This window comes from Lonchura striata, chromosome 1 (assembly GCF_050655825.1).
Source record: "Lonchura striata isolate lonStrDom1 chromosome 1, ASM5065582v1, whole genome shotgun sequence".
Classification (NCBI taxonomy): Eukaryota; Metazoa; Chordata; class Aves; order Passeriformes; family Estrildidae; genus Lonchura; species Lonchura striata.
The window spans coordinates 28,150,028-28,163,759 of record NC_140703.1 but is presented as its reverse complement, the minus strand read 5'-3'; the positions used below and the strand labels follow the sequence as shown (position 1 = coordinate 28,163,759).

The 13,732-nt window shown below is 44.9% G+C and overlaps 1 protein-coding gene across 5 annotated transcripts in view; it reads left to right on the top strand.

The window, feature by feature from the left end:
• Nucleotides 1-13,732, top strand: part of IGSF11 (immunoglobulin superfamily member 11) — a 140,439-nt gene that overhangs the window by 44,859 nt on the left and 81,848 nt on the right. Inside the window, exons 1-2 of one of the 5 annotated variants that reach the window (XM_021549107.4) lie at nucleotides 10,344-10,482; nucleotides 10,981-11,182. The exons of the other annotated variants lie outside the window; for them this stretch is intronic. The gene's annotated coding sequence lies outside the window, so the exon portion shown is untranslated. Of the gene's footprint in view, nucleotides 1-10,343; nucleotides 10,483-10,980; nucleotides 11,183-13,732 lie in introns of those variants that run through there. 5 annotated transcript variants of the gene reach the window in all.

The following is a 13,732-nucleotide window of genomic DNA, read 5'->3' as shown; positions in this document are numbered from 1 at the left end:
GAGAGGGTGGTCTGGGAAGCTGGGAAGAGAAAGAGCCATCTCTGGGTGATCGGTGATGTGTGGGATGCAACTGCAGAAATAGGCAGTCAGTTTTGGCTGAGGAAGAGGGCTTGTCCCTGCTGACTTGTGAGAGCTAAAATGACCTCCTTGGAGTGGAGGGTTGAAGGAGTAAAGTGTTGTGTGTCGTGCCAACGATCAGAAATGCCACACTGGGCACCAAACCCCCAGACCAGACATCCCACGAAGACAAGCCTGCCAAAAGTGGTCATTGATGTCCATCGATGCTTGTGTGCAAGGAACTGCACCCATGAGAGGAGGGCTCCTTCCAAAGAGAGGGTTTATGGACCTCTGTACACACTGATATGCCCTTTAGGTGATGATCCAGATCCCAGTCTTGCACATATGGAAATCAGTGGTAGAGTTTCAGCTTCGTGTGGTTGGGAAGGTGTGGGAATGTTTGTCAAGCAACAGAAAAGAGGGTTGGATCTGGACTAGGAGTGTGTGCTGCAGGGAGGACTGGGGAGTGCCTGGACTGTGCATTCCCTGATCTATATTCCTATTTATTGATCCATGCTCCTCACCCACCTGTCTTCCTCCATGTACTCTACTGTGACTGCAGCCCCAGGGCTGGAGAAGACCCTGTAGGAAAAGCTGGCAGTGAAATTCTGAGTATTGCACCAACAGTCTTCCCTCCTCTTTCTAAGGCTTTCAGAACACTAATCACATGAAATATACCCAAACTTATTGCTCATCCCTGGCACCTTTTATGACCTCAGTGATGAATGTTAAAACATTGAAACATTGAAATTAAAAAGTAGCCGCCTGTACCGAACAAGGTAAACAGCAAATGGTCCCAACGGTCTGCCACGTTCCTTAACACACCGCAGGGATGCCTTTAGCAGCAAAAGAAGTAGCACTGTGTTAGGTTTACAAGGGCAGTGATGCTATACCCCACAAGGGCAGTGGCACTCGTGTCTATGACAGGAATGGCATCAAGAGACCTTTGAAGTGATTGCATCCTCAGTATTTTGGGACCAGAGCCTGGCCAGCTCAGGAAGGTGAGAGATCAAAGGCCACTTCTGAATTTAGCTCACTTTCATAGAGCCTTGGGACAAAAAATGGCAGAAGAGGTTGGCTTGAGAAGAAGTGTGGCTATATCTCCATCCAGCAGCTAGTGCCAATGATGACAAATTGGCACCCCACAAAAATTCAGTTTTATATGAGGCGATCTCCCAAAAGAAACATATGGCAGATGCAGGGCTGCCTTCTTAAAATGGACTTTTAAAGAGGTCTAAGATGTGTCTTATCTTGTGCCTTTCTGTGTTGTTCTGGCTTCAGTGTTACAGACTTATCAATCATATAAATAAAATATAATAATAATAACAACAACAATAATAACAATTATTATTTATAATTTTACACTCCTGTGGGAAAGACCCTGGTTATGCCAAGTGGTTCTGCTGTGACTCCAATGGGATGGTGCACAGTTGCAGACCTAAATGGCTGTGGCCATACCTCACGCTTTCTGTGTCTCTCTCACAGTCAGCCAGGACAAGTCAAAACAGGCAAAAGGAAAGAAAATAGACAAATTTCCGCATCCATAGCAGCTGGAGTGAACGCCAAACAGATGGGCTCTTCCACCCCGATTATCCTAACCTCCTAAATATAGAAATACAGGCTTTTTTTTCCTCCCTTCTTTTCTATTTTTTTATAAATTTAAATTACCCGAGGGGGTGGTGTTAGCTCACGCTAGGGCAGTGCTAACGAGTGCAAATAGAAGTCATCTGCTGACAGAGTCAGATCATGGCTTCTGCTCATGACTATCCCCCCACCCTGCCCACACACATTTCTTCCATTGGAAGTGGGGGGAATGATAGGGGCTGAAGCTGTTCTGTCTGTGCGGTGGGGGAATATCAGTGTGTGCACAAAGAGGCTTTTATTTCAAATTCGATCAGTACTTATGCAAATACACGGAGTAAATAAGCACCAAAAAATATGATTAAGAACTATACGTCCTTGCCTCCTCCTGCAGATGGTTTGGTGAGTAGATGTGGTAGCAGTACTTCGAGTCACTGGAGGAGTTCACAGCTATTTTGGTTATCATTGCACAAGCACACTGATAGATATGGGGTAGAAAGGTGCAGGATCTGCTTTTTTATCATGTACCAAGTCGTGGTTTTTTGCAGCATGCAGAGAGATTGGAGCGATGTCTTCTGGCAGTGGGCTGGTTGTGCCTGAACAACCTCATCCTTTTTGTTCTGCAGTAGTTGACATCAGCAAAGCAGCAGCAGGGCAGTGCTTTGTGTGATTTTTTTGGACTTCTTTTGCTGTACTGAGGACTTGGATATGAAAATTCTGATTTTTTTTTTTTTTCCAATGGGGAAACACACCACCTAACCAATGCTTTGTTTTCCATTCATTTATCAGTTTACTTTTTCTCTTTCTTGCCCCGGGGGCTGCATTTTGTACCTGTTATCAGGCTTTTGTTCCCTGACCAGTCTTGGAGAGCAGGTGGCAGGAGGAGGTGCTGCCTGCACTATATAGCAGAGGAGTGTGAGGCTGTGCCTTTCCCTGCCCTGTTCTACACTTGAACGGTGGAGAGTGCACACACCTGGGTCTTGCTTTCCCACCTCTAGCAAGGGAATGAATGACAGGGGCTTGTTTCAGGATGCTGTCAAGGAAAAACATTGTGTTGGTACTGTATTAATGCTATCACTGTAACCATGAACCAAGATATATAATGGGGATAAAGGTTAGGAGCAAAACTGCCCTGACTTGGGGCCCAGCCAAGCAGAACTGCAATGTTTTTCCCTTGTCATTATATACAAGGGTGTGTTGTGCTCTGTGGATGTATCTGTGCTACCATCAGTGCAGATATACAAATAGACCGTGTGTAAGACTTCAGAGACTCTGTGAAGAGGTTCTTTATCTTATGGGCTGCTCTCCATGAAAGGCTAGCAAGTAGTTTATTAAAGCTCCCAGGGCTCATTTTGCTTGTGTGCTTTTGCTCTCCTGCAGAAACTCAAATAGGTGCAACTTTAACCCCAGGTGCCCGAGTGCCATCATTGAGTTCTGCAGGATTTGCATCATCCTTAGAGTTTCCTACATACAGGAGAGGCCAACAACTTTTAGAGGAGGCTGGCTAGGGGAGGCATGAAATTTGCACTGTGGAAGAAGGCCTCTAAGAATAAGTTCATCCAGCAGCTGGCAGGCTGACAGAACTGCAGGAGATCCTGCCTTGGAAAGAAGGATGAAGCTGGTGATTTCCTGAGGTTGCAGTGCAGGGGATTGTTTCCCCATGTCTCTTCAGGGTAGAGTGCTTCTCTTGTTACACTGAGGTCATGCAGAGTGGCTTGTCTGGACTGTGAAGCACACAGATCCTATAGGTACTGGGCAGTGAGGTGAAAGCAAATAAATACATCTGGAAGCTTCCCCTGGAAACAGTTTGTTTTTAACATGGTGGGGGGTCATTCCACCAGTAATAAACTCAACTGAGTTCAATATCTGCACTGTGTCCCCTAGAGCCTGGGTCAGAAAAGGTTTGCAGCCTGGCTGCAGTGGCAGACCTGTGCTAGCTTCCTGCCTTTGCTTAGGAGTCAGGCTAAGCCCTCACAGGTACTGCATAGAGGGGATCCCAGTGAGAGCACCTTGGCTTTGCAGCAGAGGAGCTTTGGCACGGTTCCTTCACTCTGATTCACGAGTGGCCCTATCAAAGCTGGCTGGCACAGCACAGGGTCACTCGAGCATCTCCACGCTATGCACTTGAGTACTCCTGACCAGCAGCAGCGGCTCAGGGGTGCAGGCACACCCGTGCTGGCTCTGTGCACTGCCTGCTTGGCAGAGCTGCCTCGCCCGGGCTCCCAGCCACTGCGCGCTGCCTCTGTCCCTCGCAGTGGCTGTCCCTGTCTGTTGGAACTCTAAATGTCCCTCAGACATTTTTGGAGGTTCCAGGCCCTCGTCAGAAGCATTTGAGACCCTGGCAGGCAGCTGGAAACAGCTGTGATTTTGAGTTTGAGCCATGGAATGAGTTACCAACTTTGCAGGTAGAACAAGAAGTCACAAAAGTTTAGATATTACAGTAGAAGTAGTTACAAAGTAGAAAGAAGAATTTTTTAGTATTGTACAAGGGAGTTTTAGCACCTGTGCAGGGGGTTTTTTACTTTGTACATGGGGGTCAGAAGTTTTAAGATGGAGGAATGTAGGCCAGTCCTGTTCCTCCTCTTTCTTCTTCCTTACCTCCATGTTCTTGATGATGTTGGCACTCATGGATTGGTTTAGAGTAGAAAAGCACCATTTAATATAGGTAGTAGGTATTGGGGAAAAACTGTAAACATTTATCATGTAATGTACCATATAAAAGATAGCAGCAGCCGGGGCAGGGGGAGAGAAGAAGAAGACAGCAGACAGAGAGGGTGTCAGGGGTGTGTGTGTCTCTGCCTGAGCTGCTGATCAAACCACAGCAGCCAGAGAAGAAAATCTTTTAGATAGCTTGCAATAAACTGCCTTGAGACCGAACAAGAGGCTGCAGAGTTTTCTTTGGAAGCACGGGTTGGAGGAGAGACTTTTCCACCACATGAAACCCCTGAACGAGGCCGGGGTTCCAACACCCGTCTGTGCTGATGGAGTCAGGGCACCTCGGGCTGTGCTAACCCTGACGGAGCCACCACCCTATTTCTGCACCCAGGGCATTAAATCCATATGGCTTGGATCCTCTCTAGGGATGCAAACAGCATTTTTAGGATTTAAAAACATAATGGTACTGCAATCCAAGGCTTGTTGTGCTGCTTGTGTTTAAGGATGCCTGATAATTTTTAGTTATGATTTTCACCTTTTCTTGCCTCAGTTTTGCTCTTGATAAATGTTGTTAAAAGTCCCCCTAGTTACAGTTGTTGCCCCCTGAGTAGCTGTGATTATCATGATTGTTGTCCTGTCTTTGTTTTGAGTCACTTTACTATCTTGCCAGGCTTGAAAGAGATTGCCTGGAACTTTCTTATCCCTGGGTTCTAGCTCAGACTGGATTTGCATGAAAAATTTTACCCTCCTTTCTACTATTTTTGAGAATAAGTTTGGGGGGAAATAGTTTCCTGCATATATGAAAAGGGAAATGTTTTATTTTGAATGCTGCCTTTCCACCATGTTGTGTAGCCAGGCCTTGAAGCGCAGCAGAAGGGTGATCTGTGTGCTTTTTGTCACCTTTGAGAAAATCTACATGAATTAGGTTAGATAAAGAGCCTTTGAAAAATCAAATGTGATTGTCCATGTGCTCGGCAGAGGCTGCACAGAATTCATTGAGGACAAAGCCTCAGAGTTTTCACCCCTTGCAGCTTCTTTGTGTGACTGGGACACAAACCCAGAGCTCCCCTGCAGATGCCATCAGCTGTCACTAGGAGCAGGGAATGGACCTGTGTCTCCTTTACCTGCTTGGGTTCTTTCTTTGTCATTCTTGGAGGTGGTGGAGAAGAAAACCATCTTAATCATGTTCAAGAGAGAGGAGTTGGTCAGGAAGGTGACTGAGGCAGGGTCCCTGCAGACTGAGGAGCGTGGTGGGAATGCACTGAAGGGTGGGGGGAAGAAGGGAGGAAGCGGATCCAGATGGGGCTGAATGGAGAAGGACTCCCTGGGAGTCAGTCACATAATGGGATGCCCACCAAGCCTTTTCTGCTTTAGAAAATCACCTCTCTCAGCTTCCCCTGGGGGAGATTACAGCCACCCAGAGGGATTGAAACTGGGAGCCTTTGTGAGGGATCCTCTGGCCTGATGAGGCTCAGAGGAGAGGGGGGCAGGATGAGTCTGGGCCTGCCTGTGTCACATTTTAGAGGAACTGAAAAACTAGAAGAACTGAGAACCCTGAAAACCTCCCCAGGGACTCAGCAATTCTATCTTCTGGCTGGGAATTGAGGATATACCACAAATATAACCTCCATTCACACAGTTATTGTAAAGCCAGTAAACCAGATGATTAAATATAGGCTCAGTTTCTGTCTATCCTGGAGGTTGAAAGAATCAGGAAGAAACAAAAATATATGGTTTATTTATTTGTTTGTTTTAGTGCATAATCACCTATATTTTAGCAGTGCCAGTGGATGTGGCATCTGTTGGTGTTGCTTTTCTGGCAGCATCTGTGCTGAATACCTGGGCTGTGTTGATACTTGAGTGATTAGACAGCTTGTTTATAAACTACCTTGATGAAGGCTGGTACTTGTACCACTGAGGTTAAACAGGAGGTTAATTAACATCATATGAAGGTAATAATGATTAATAATTGCTACATTACTAACAAGAAGCAGCAATGAATTTTTAAAATCAGGATAGTTTGAATTCCTGTGAAGTAGATTGCCACTTCCATCCTTTCCCTCCAGGTATATTACATTTCTGAAATGTCTCCTGTCCCTTTTGTGCTGAGACACTGCTTACCTTGGCAAGGGTCAAAAGATGCTTTTGGGGCAATAGTGCTCTTCCCTGCTTTTGTTTTTGTTCAAAAGAGTGGAAGCTGAGGACAAAATTATCTCTTGCCTGGTGCGATGTGTATTTTGTAGCAGCTGTTTAACCCGGCCTTTTGCATGGAAATGACTCGAAGTACATGAACTTGGACCTCTAACTTACAATAGCTTAGCAGTTTTTTGCTCAGAATCCATAATTCAGAGCCAAGATAGATGGTGTATTTCAGGGTTTGGGCAGAGAGCCACCTGTACAGCATGAGGAAGAGTGAAGTTCCCAGAGCACCTTCCCCCTGGCTCTCACAGCACCTGGGGCTGCGGCAGGCTGGTTGGAGGAGAGAGGTGAAGCTGATCAAACACGGCTCCAGTAGCAGTTGATGGCATGGTATTATCCCTCCCTTGCCATTGTGGAGAAAAGGCACTAAGGCTTGTGAAACATATGCTGAGATCACCATGCTTTGTCAGCTCCAGTGAGCTGCATCCTGCTGCTCAGCACGGTCTGTAAATACTCTTTACTGTGCAGGGAAGATGTGGGGTCTGGCTATCCTTGTCTGCTTGCTCCTAAATTTTCCTACAGGCAGGTCAGTTGCATAAGTATTTGGGAGATGTGTGTTTGCTGCATGGCATTCCTGGGAGCAAGGAGGAAAATTTTTTATTTAGCTCTTCTGGTTTCTTGTCAGACTGTGACAAGACACAGTGGTCAAGGTTACTGACCACATCGAGAGCAGGTGAAGGCAGCCTAACTCTCAAATGGAAAGAGATTTTTTCCTTAAATCATTCACCAAGTGATTGTGAATTAAGAGTGAATTATTTTCAAATGGATCATGAATTGAGAGTAAATAATTTTTTTAAATGGTGTGTTGTGAAGCAATTGCAGATAGTAGAAGGGCTAGAATGGACACCAGGAACTGCCTGGGGATAACTAAAATGCTTTCTCCTACAAGAATCAATGGCAGCAAGAGATCCTCCTCTCCTTTCCTGTCCTCTCATCTCCAGGTGCTTTACTTGCATGTAAGTAGCTATTGATTATATGGCTGGTGTGGCTCTTAATTCCTTGGGGAATACACAGCTGGAGAAGGGTTCATTTCTCTGCAGAAAACATTGGTCTCTCCCAGTATGGAATCTTAGCTTTTTAACCAAAGCAACCTCTCTCCCACATCAGTGAGCCTTGAAAAGATGTACTTTTGTTCTCTCTGTCCATGGCATTTTGTACTTTTTTAAAATGCTTTAGATAAAGACTTTCTTACCTATTGGTGGGAGTTGGAGAATGGCAGACTTCTGGGAAAATGAAACTTCCCTGTGTTTGTCCAAAGTTCTATTTCCAAGGGTGTTCCTGTTGTCCATTAGTTAGCTAAGAAACACAATGAATGAGAAATATAGTGAGCAATGACTTACTCAAGTGAAGGGAGAAGGTGGGCAGGACATAGGTGGTTTTTTTTTTTTTTTTGTTTCTTTAATCCCTGCTTTTTATACTTCTGTTTTGAATATCTGCCCCGTGGATCACCTAGGCAGTTCCTAGCAAACCCAATTAAAAACCAGAGTTCAGTGTATCACTTCTTTTTTTCTTGTGGCTTGTGATCTTGTCCTGTGATAATTGGGCTTTGGAGTAAGTCCTAGTGAATGACTCTGAAACTACAACACCATAGACAAAAAACAATATTTTTGCTCATGACCAAGATAGGAATATGCCAGCTAAAGGTCACTTTTAGGTTCTGTCTTTTTCCAGTGCCATGGCTGGACAAATCATGCATGGGAAAGGGATGTCATCAAGACTGGGGAGAAGATATTTCCCTTCTTGGTCAAGCCTGATCCAGGATGGAGACTGGGATGAGGAGAGAAAAGTTGACCTGAGATGCTGGGCACTGTAGGACAGCTACTGTCTCCCAGGGTCTTGTTGGAGTTGTTCACCCTGGAGAAGAAAAGGCTCCGGGGTGACCTTAGAGCACTTTTTAGTGCCTGAAATGGGTTACAAGAGATCTGAGGAAGGATTTCTTAGAAGGGTATGTAATGGTAGGACAAAGGGTAACAGCTTCAAAGTAAAAGAGAGTAGGTTGAGATTAGATACTAGGAAGCAATTCTGTACTGTGAGGGTGGTGAGGCTTTGGCACAGGTTGCCCAGAGAAGCTGTGGATGCCCCATCCCTGGAAGTATTTGAAACCAGGCTGGATGGGGCTCTGAGCAACCTGGTCCAGTGGAAGGGATCCCTGTTCATGGCAGGGGGACTGGAACTAGATGATCTTTAATATCCCTTCCAAACCAAACCATTCTGTGATTCTACCTAGAACTAATTTTGACTGATAGCATAGCACAAGCACAGCTGTGAAAATAAAGCCACAGGTTGGCTTGTAGAATTCCCTGTGATTGAAGTCATAATGTCTCCTCTTAATTAATTTAATTCTGGTTTAATTAATTGAGGGTTTGCCTTGATTTATTCCATTGCTGAATTGCTCACTCAGATGGCTTGTGTGAAGAGCTGCTGCATTTCCTTGCAGACTGGAAAGTTGTGTTATAATGTAATAATCAAACACAAATTCCTGCTGATACTACCCCCCTCCTCTCACCTCGTCCCACTCCTCCACCAGGGGAAAAATAATTGAAAAGGAAGGAATGGATCCAGGTTCTAATGCTTAAAGAAGAGCAAGGCTTTACTTAGAACTTGATAACCATTTTTTGCATTGAGTTATTGGATCCAGGTTCTAATGCTTAAAGAAGAGCAAGGCTTTACTTAGAACTTGATAACCATTTTTTGCATTGAGTTATCAGCATGTCTCTGTGCCAGTCTGCTACAAAACCATGGGCACAAGGCCTTATTCCTTGCAGCTGCTATTCTTCCATGTCTAATGTGGCTCATTTGAGTTTGGGATTGTTTTTGGGATCATAGCACATTAGATGCCCAGCCAACCCCATTTGCTTCTGATGGGGCAAGTTACTCTGGGTGCTCCCTCGCCTTCACTGGTGTGAAAAATGCATATTTATGATTGACTTTTTGCAAATGTTACAATGAATATTATATGTGTAATGTTAGAAAATTATGCTGTATTAATTCTCTTACATATTGTGTTAAGTGTAGTTTTAAGTTACAACATAATGTTAAAATAGAGACTATGTATGTGGGGAAGTTTTTTTTTTTTTAGGGATGAGATACTCACTTTGAGGAACACCTAAATCTTCCAAAGGAGAGGAATTTATGGCTTCTTATCAGAAGAAGCTAATTTCTTCAGGCCTTGCCCAGACTCGAAGACTTCAGGGGAGTAAAGGAAATAGTTGACATACAACAGACAGAGTTTCTTGTTTAGAAGAGAATGTATGCATAACCATGAAGAATGTATGAATATGCAACAAGTGTATTGGTTTAAGGGTAATTCCTTTGTTCACAAGTCATGCTTTTCGTGACTTAGTGTCCGAGAGCATCCTGACGTCCGTAATTCTTTGCTTTTTATTGTCTTGTAATTGTCCTAACTCCAAACTTTATTACTCTAATTGTATTATTATTTTTATAACCATTTTATTATTATTAAACTTTAAAAATTTTAAAAACCAAGTGATTGGCGTTTTTCACACTGGCAAAGTATTTTGTTCTCCGTGTTCTCCCCCTTCCAGCATCCACTTGTGCCGTGTATGAGCCGGAGAGCGTCTCCCCCTCCTCCATCCCCGTGCCCCTGTATCCTTTTCCCCATCCAAAATCTCCCAGCGGTCTTCTTGCTGTTTGTGAGGAGCCAGCAACCCTCCTCCTCCTCCTCCCCTTCCCGGCTGGGTGCAAGTGCCTGATTTCCATTTGAATGGCAGCCTTTCTGCTGAGGCTTCCCAGGGCCCCGGGAGCGAACAAGGAGCGCAGTGTTCCCGGCCGGGATGCTCAGCCAGCCCCGCCGGCCTCAGTGCGCTCTGCAGCCCCTCCGCCGGAGCCCGGGGCGCCGGGCTGCTGGGGGACAGGCTGCCCCGGGCAACCTGCCACTCATTTGAAGCACTCCCAGCCTGTTCCCGCTTCTGCCTTTATGCTCTAGCAGAGGCTTGTTTGAGTTGCAGCTGGTTTTCGTGCGGCACCGAGGTAATAAAAGGAGGGAGGGATAAGTCAGCCTGGAGTGGTGGCAGGGGAGAGGACGAGCTGGGGTCCTTTGCCAAAGGCTCGGAGGATGAGTGGGTGTGTGTGGGTGAGCCCGTGTCCTGGCCAGGCCTTCTGTCTCCTTAGTTCTTGCTGATGCCTCCGGTCAAAGCTGACCTGTGCCTTGTTCCTGAAGTTCCCTTCTAAAAACTGCATCCTGCCAAGCAGCAAGTTCTCTGGATTGGCGTTTGTTTCCAGACATGCAGGTGCACTCCCCAGCTCCAAGGTTTCAGGGTAAAGGCAGGACAGAGGAGCAGCACCTGACCTGCCCTAGGAATGCTGAGAGTGGGCAAAGCCTCCTGCCCCACCCCACCACTCGCAGCCTTTGTCAGGGCTGTCTCCACAGTGAACTGGCTGGGTTTGAAGCACCAGAGTCTCCTTACTACAGTGAGATGTGGATGAGAACTGACAGCCCTCTGCTAATTTTTTTTTTTTTTTTTTGAGTTTTCCTTCTAGATTATGCTGGTGCAGGTGTCACGATGGATTCCACCTTCCACCATGGGGAAGCTCCACTTCCTGGCGAGGTGTGGAATAACTTGCCAACTTCTCCTGCTGCTTTTAGCATCCAGGAGCCCTTGGTGGCATGAGAAACCCCAACTGGCAAGTCATGAAGGAGCTCCAGACACTGTGATGTCCCAATAGGACTGTGGGTGCTGCTTTTATGAATCAGTTTTTGGTTTTTGGTTGGTTTTTTTTTTCCCTCTGTGGGCAGAGGTAAGGGATTCCAGGTTTGTTTGTGTTCCTCCCCAGATAGTGTCACACTGATGACATTTAAATTCAGTGGAGCAGGCACAGAAGGGGCAGCAGCAGAGCAGGCTTCCCTCTCTGGTGTTGTAGGAAGAGCCAGCTGGAGCGTGGGGACAGTGATGAGGCCAGGCAGACCTCTGCCAAGGCTGGCGGCAAACAAAGCCCACTAAAACCGGTTATAATGTGTTAAATCGCTAGTTCACAGCAGACAAGAAGGAGAAACCTTTCTCTTCTGTGTTTATGGGTAAATTGCTCAGAAGTAAAGGTAACCATTGCTTCTGGTAACATAAATTTTAATCTAGCTGCACCCTTTTTATCTTTTTTGGTTCTTCCACTGAGTACTGTGCATTTGTTGCTTGAGTGCTGAGTTCCTGCAGTTCTGATTTCCCTTTCTTGAAGAAGATCTTGATTCAAATGAGCTATACCCCTCTGCAGCACACAAATGATGGAGCATGTGCAGGGGTCTGGAGGTCTTGCCTTCACCCCCTCATCTTCCATCCCATTCTGGCAGCTCGATAGGACTGGTGGTACAGGGGTGGCACTGAATTCTGCAGTCAGTGTGGGACTCATTCAAATTGGTGGTGGAGGCTTGGAGCAGGTCAGAGACTGTTTCTCTGCTGCCAGCAGAAGCACTGGAAATCCAGCATTCTCTGCTCCCTGAGCTTTGGGGGTTGGTGCCCTTAGTGGTGGTGTGAAGGATGGTGCCTTTATTTCCAGCTTTTGGGAGGAATTATTTGTAATATAAAAGGATAGAAATTATTGTGAAAAGTTGCCACAACTTCTTTATTAGCAGAGTACTTCTTGCTCTTTGCCGTGAGGAAGAAAAAAGGGATAGAAAAAAAAAAAACCAACTGATTAAAAAATGTTTCCAAATTTCTGTTAGTGGCAGCATGCTCTGAGGCAGCTCAGCACTTGGTGCTGTTTGAGGCTGTAGGGGCTGGAGTGCTTTTATGCTCAGAACTTCAGCTGGCAGCCTGCACAGACTTCCCTAGGGAGCACCATGGATGCTCAGAGCTCAGCAGGATCAGACCTTATATTAACATTACCAAATGATGAAGCACAAGGCGCCCAGAGAAAAATAAGTTTGAGTCCCACTGGAATTCTTGGACTCCTGTGACAATTTTTAGTATGGAAACTTTGAGCAAGTTTTAACACAGCCTACAAACTGTTGAAATCTTCGTATTTCTGGGGTGTATAGATCCTGCATGAGGGGACCTTCTTACAAAAAGACAGCTTTTGAATGCTGCAGTCCCTCTTACAGAGTTTACTCTTGTGCAGCTTCTGAAACTTGTTCAGAGCAAGCAGCTCTAGTTATGTATAAGAGATAATATGTAACTGAACTGATATTTTTTCTTTTTCTTTTTCTTTTTTTTTTTTTTCCTCAGTGGAATTCTTTGGGAACTCAAGAAGAGAAAAATACAGATGCTTGAGTTACTGTAATATAAATGTCACAGATGAATAAGTTTCTAAATTGTGACATTTAGGAAATAATATCTTGTCTTTTTTGCACTAGGAGAAGACTATAATTTCAGTGTGAATATTTCTTTGTGTTTTTGTTTTTTAAATTTATTTTTAGAAGACTGTTTTGCTGGGTATTGAGCATATAAAACCCTGAGATGATGTTGCTATGAGAACCTTCAGCATTTCATTTCCAGATTAGGAGACTTTAGTTATGAGACTGTCACGATAGTTCAGCTCAGCTTGTTGCATTTTAGTTTTATGAATAAATCTACACAAGGTTATCACCTGGGTGACTTGAGTGACTCACAATTAAGTAAAAGGAAATGAAGAAGTTACCCTCCAAGAAAACCCAAGTCCAACAATTTGTCTAAATATAAACCCCTATAAATTCAGCTATAAATATGGTCCTGGAAAAAGCTCAGTGTTTTCTCTTGACAGCTGCATTCTAAATTCTTAGAACTTTGAATTTACACTTCCTCTGCTGGGAAGGGAGTATCTCTTCATGCTCCTCTCTGCACAGTTCAGCAGGACACATTCACTAAGAAAAGAAACCCTTCCCAAGATGAGCAGACTCTTCAGCTGCACAGTGATCCTTGGGTACTTTGACTCAAGGTTATTTACTTTCCCTCCCTTTTGAAATTTTTTAATTACTATATTTGTGACATTGGCATCCAGTTTGCTCCATTTCCTGGGATTTTGTCTTTTACATCCATAAAGAAGCATAGTTTGGGTTTTTGGGTTGTTTGGGTTTTTGTCTTTTACATCCATAAAGAGGCAGAGCTGTGGGAGCTGTTTGTTGTGCCTCTTTAGTTTGTCACACAACCTGCAGTAACTACCATTGAGAGTAGGTGGTGAGGGGAGAACAAAGAGTTTATGCCTGTTAGGATTTCATGATTTTGATAAAAATGTGCTGCTTTCTTTCAGATCCAGGTATGTTTGATTAGCCAGGGAAGGAGGGGTGGGTTCCCACTGGCACAGCAGGTGTATT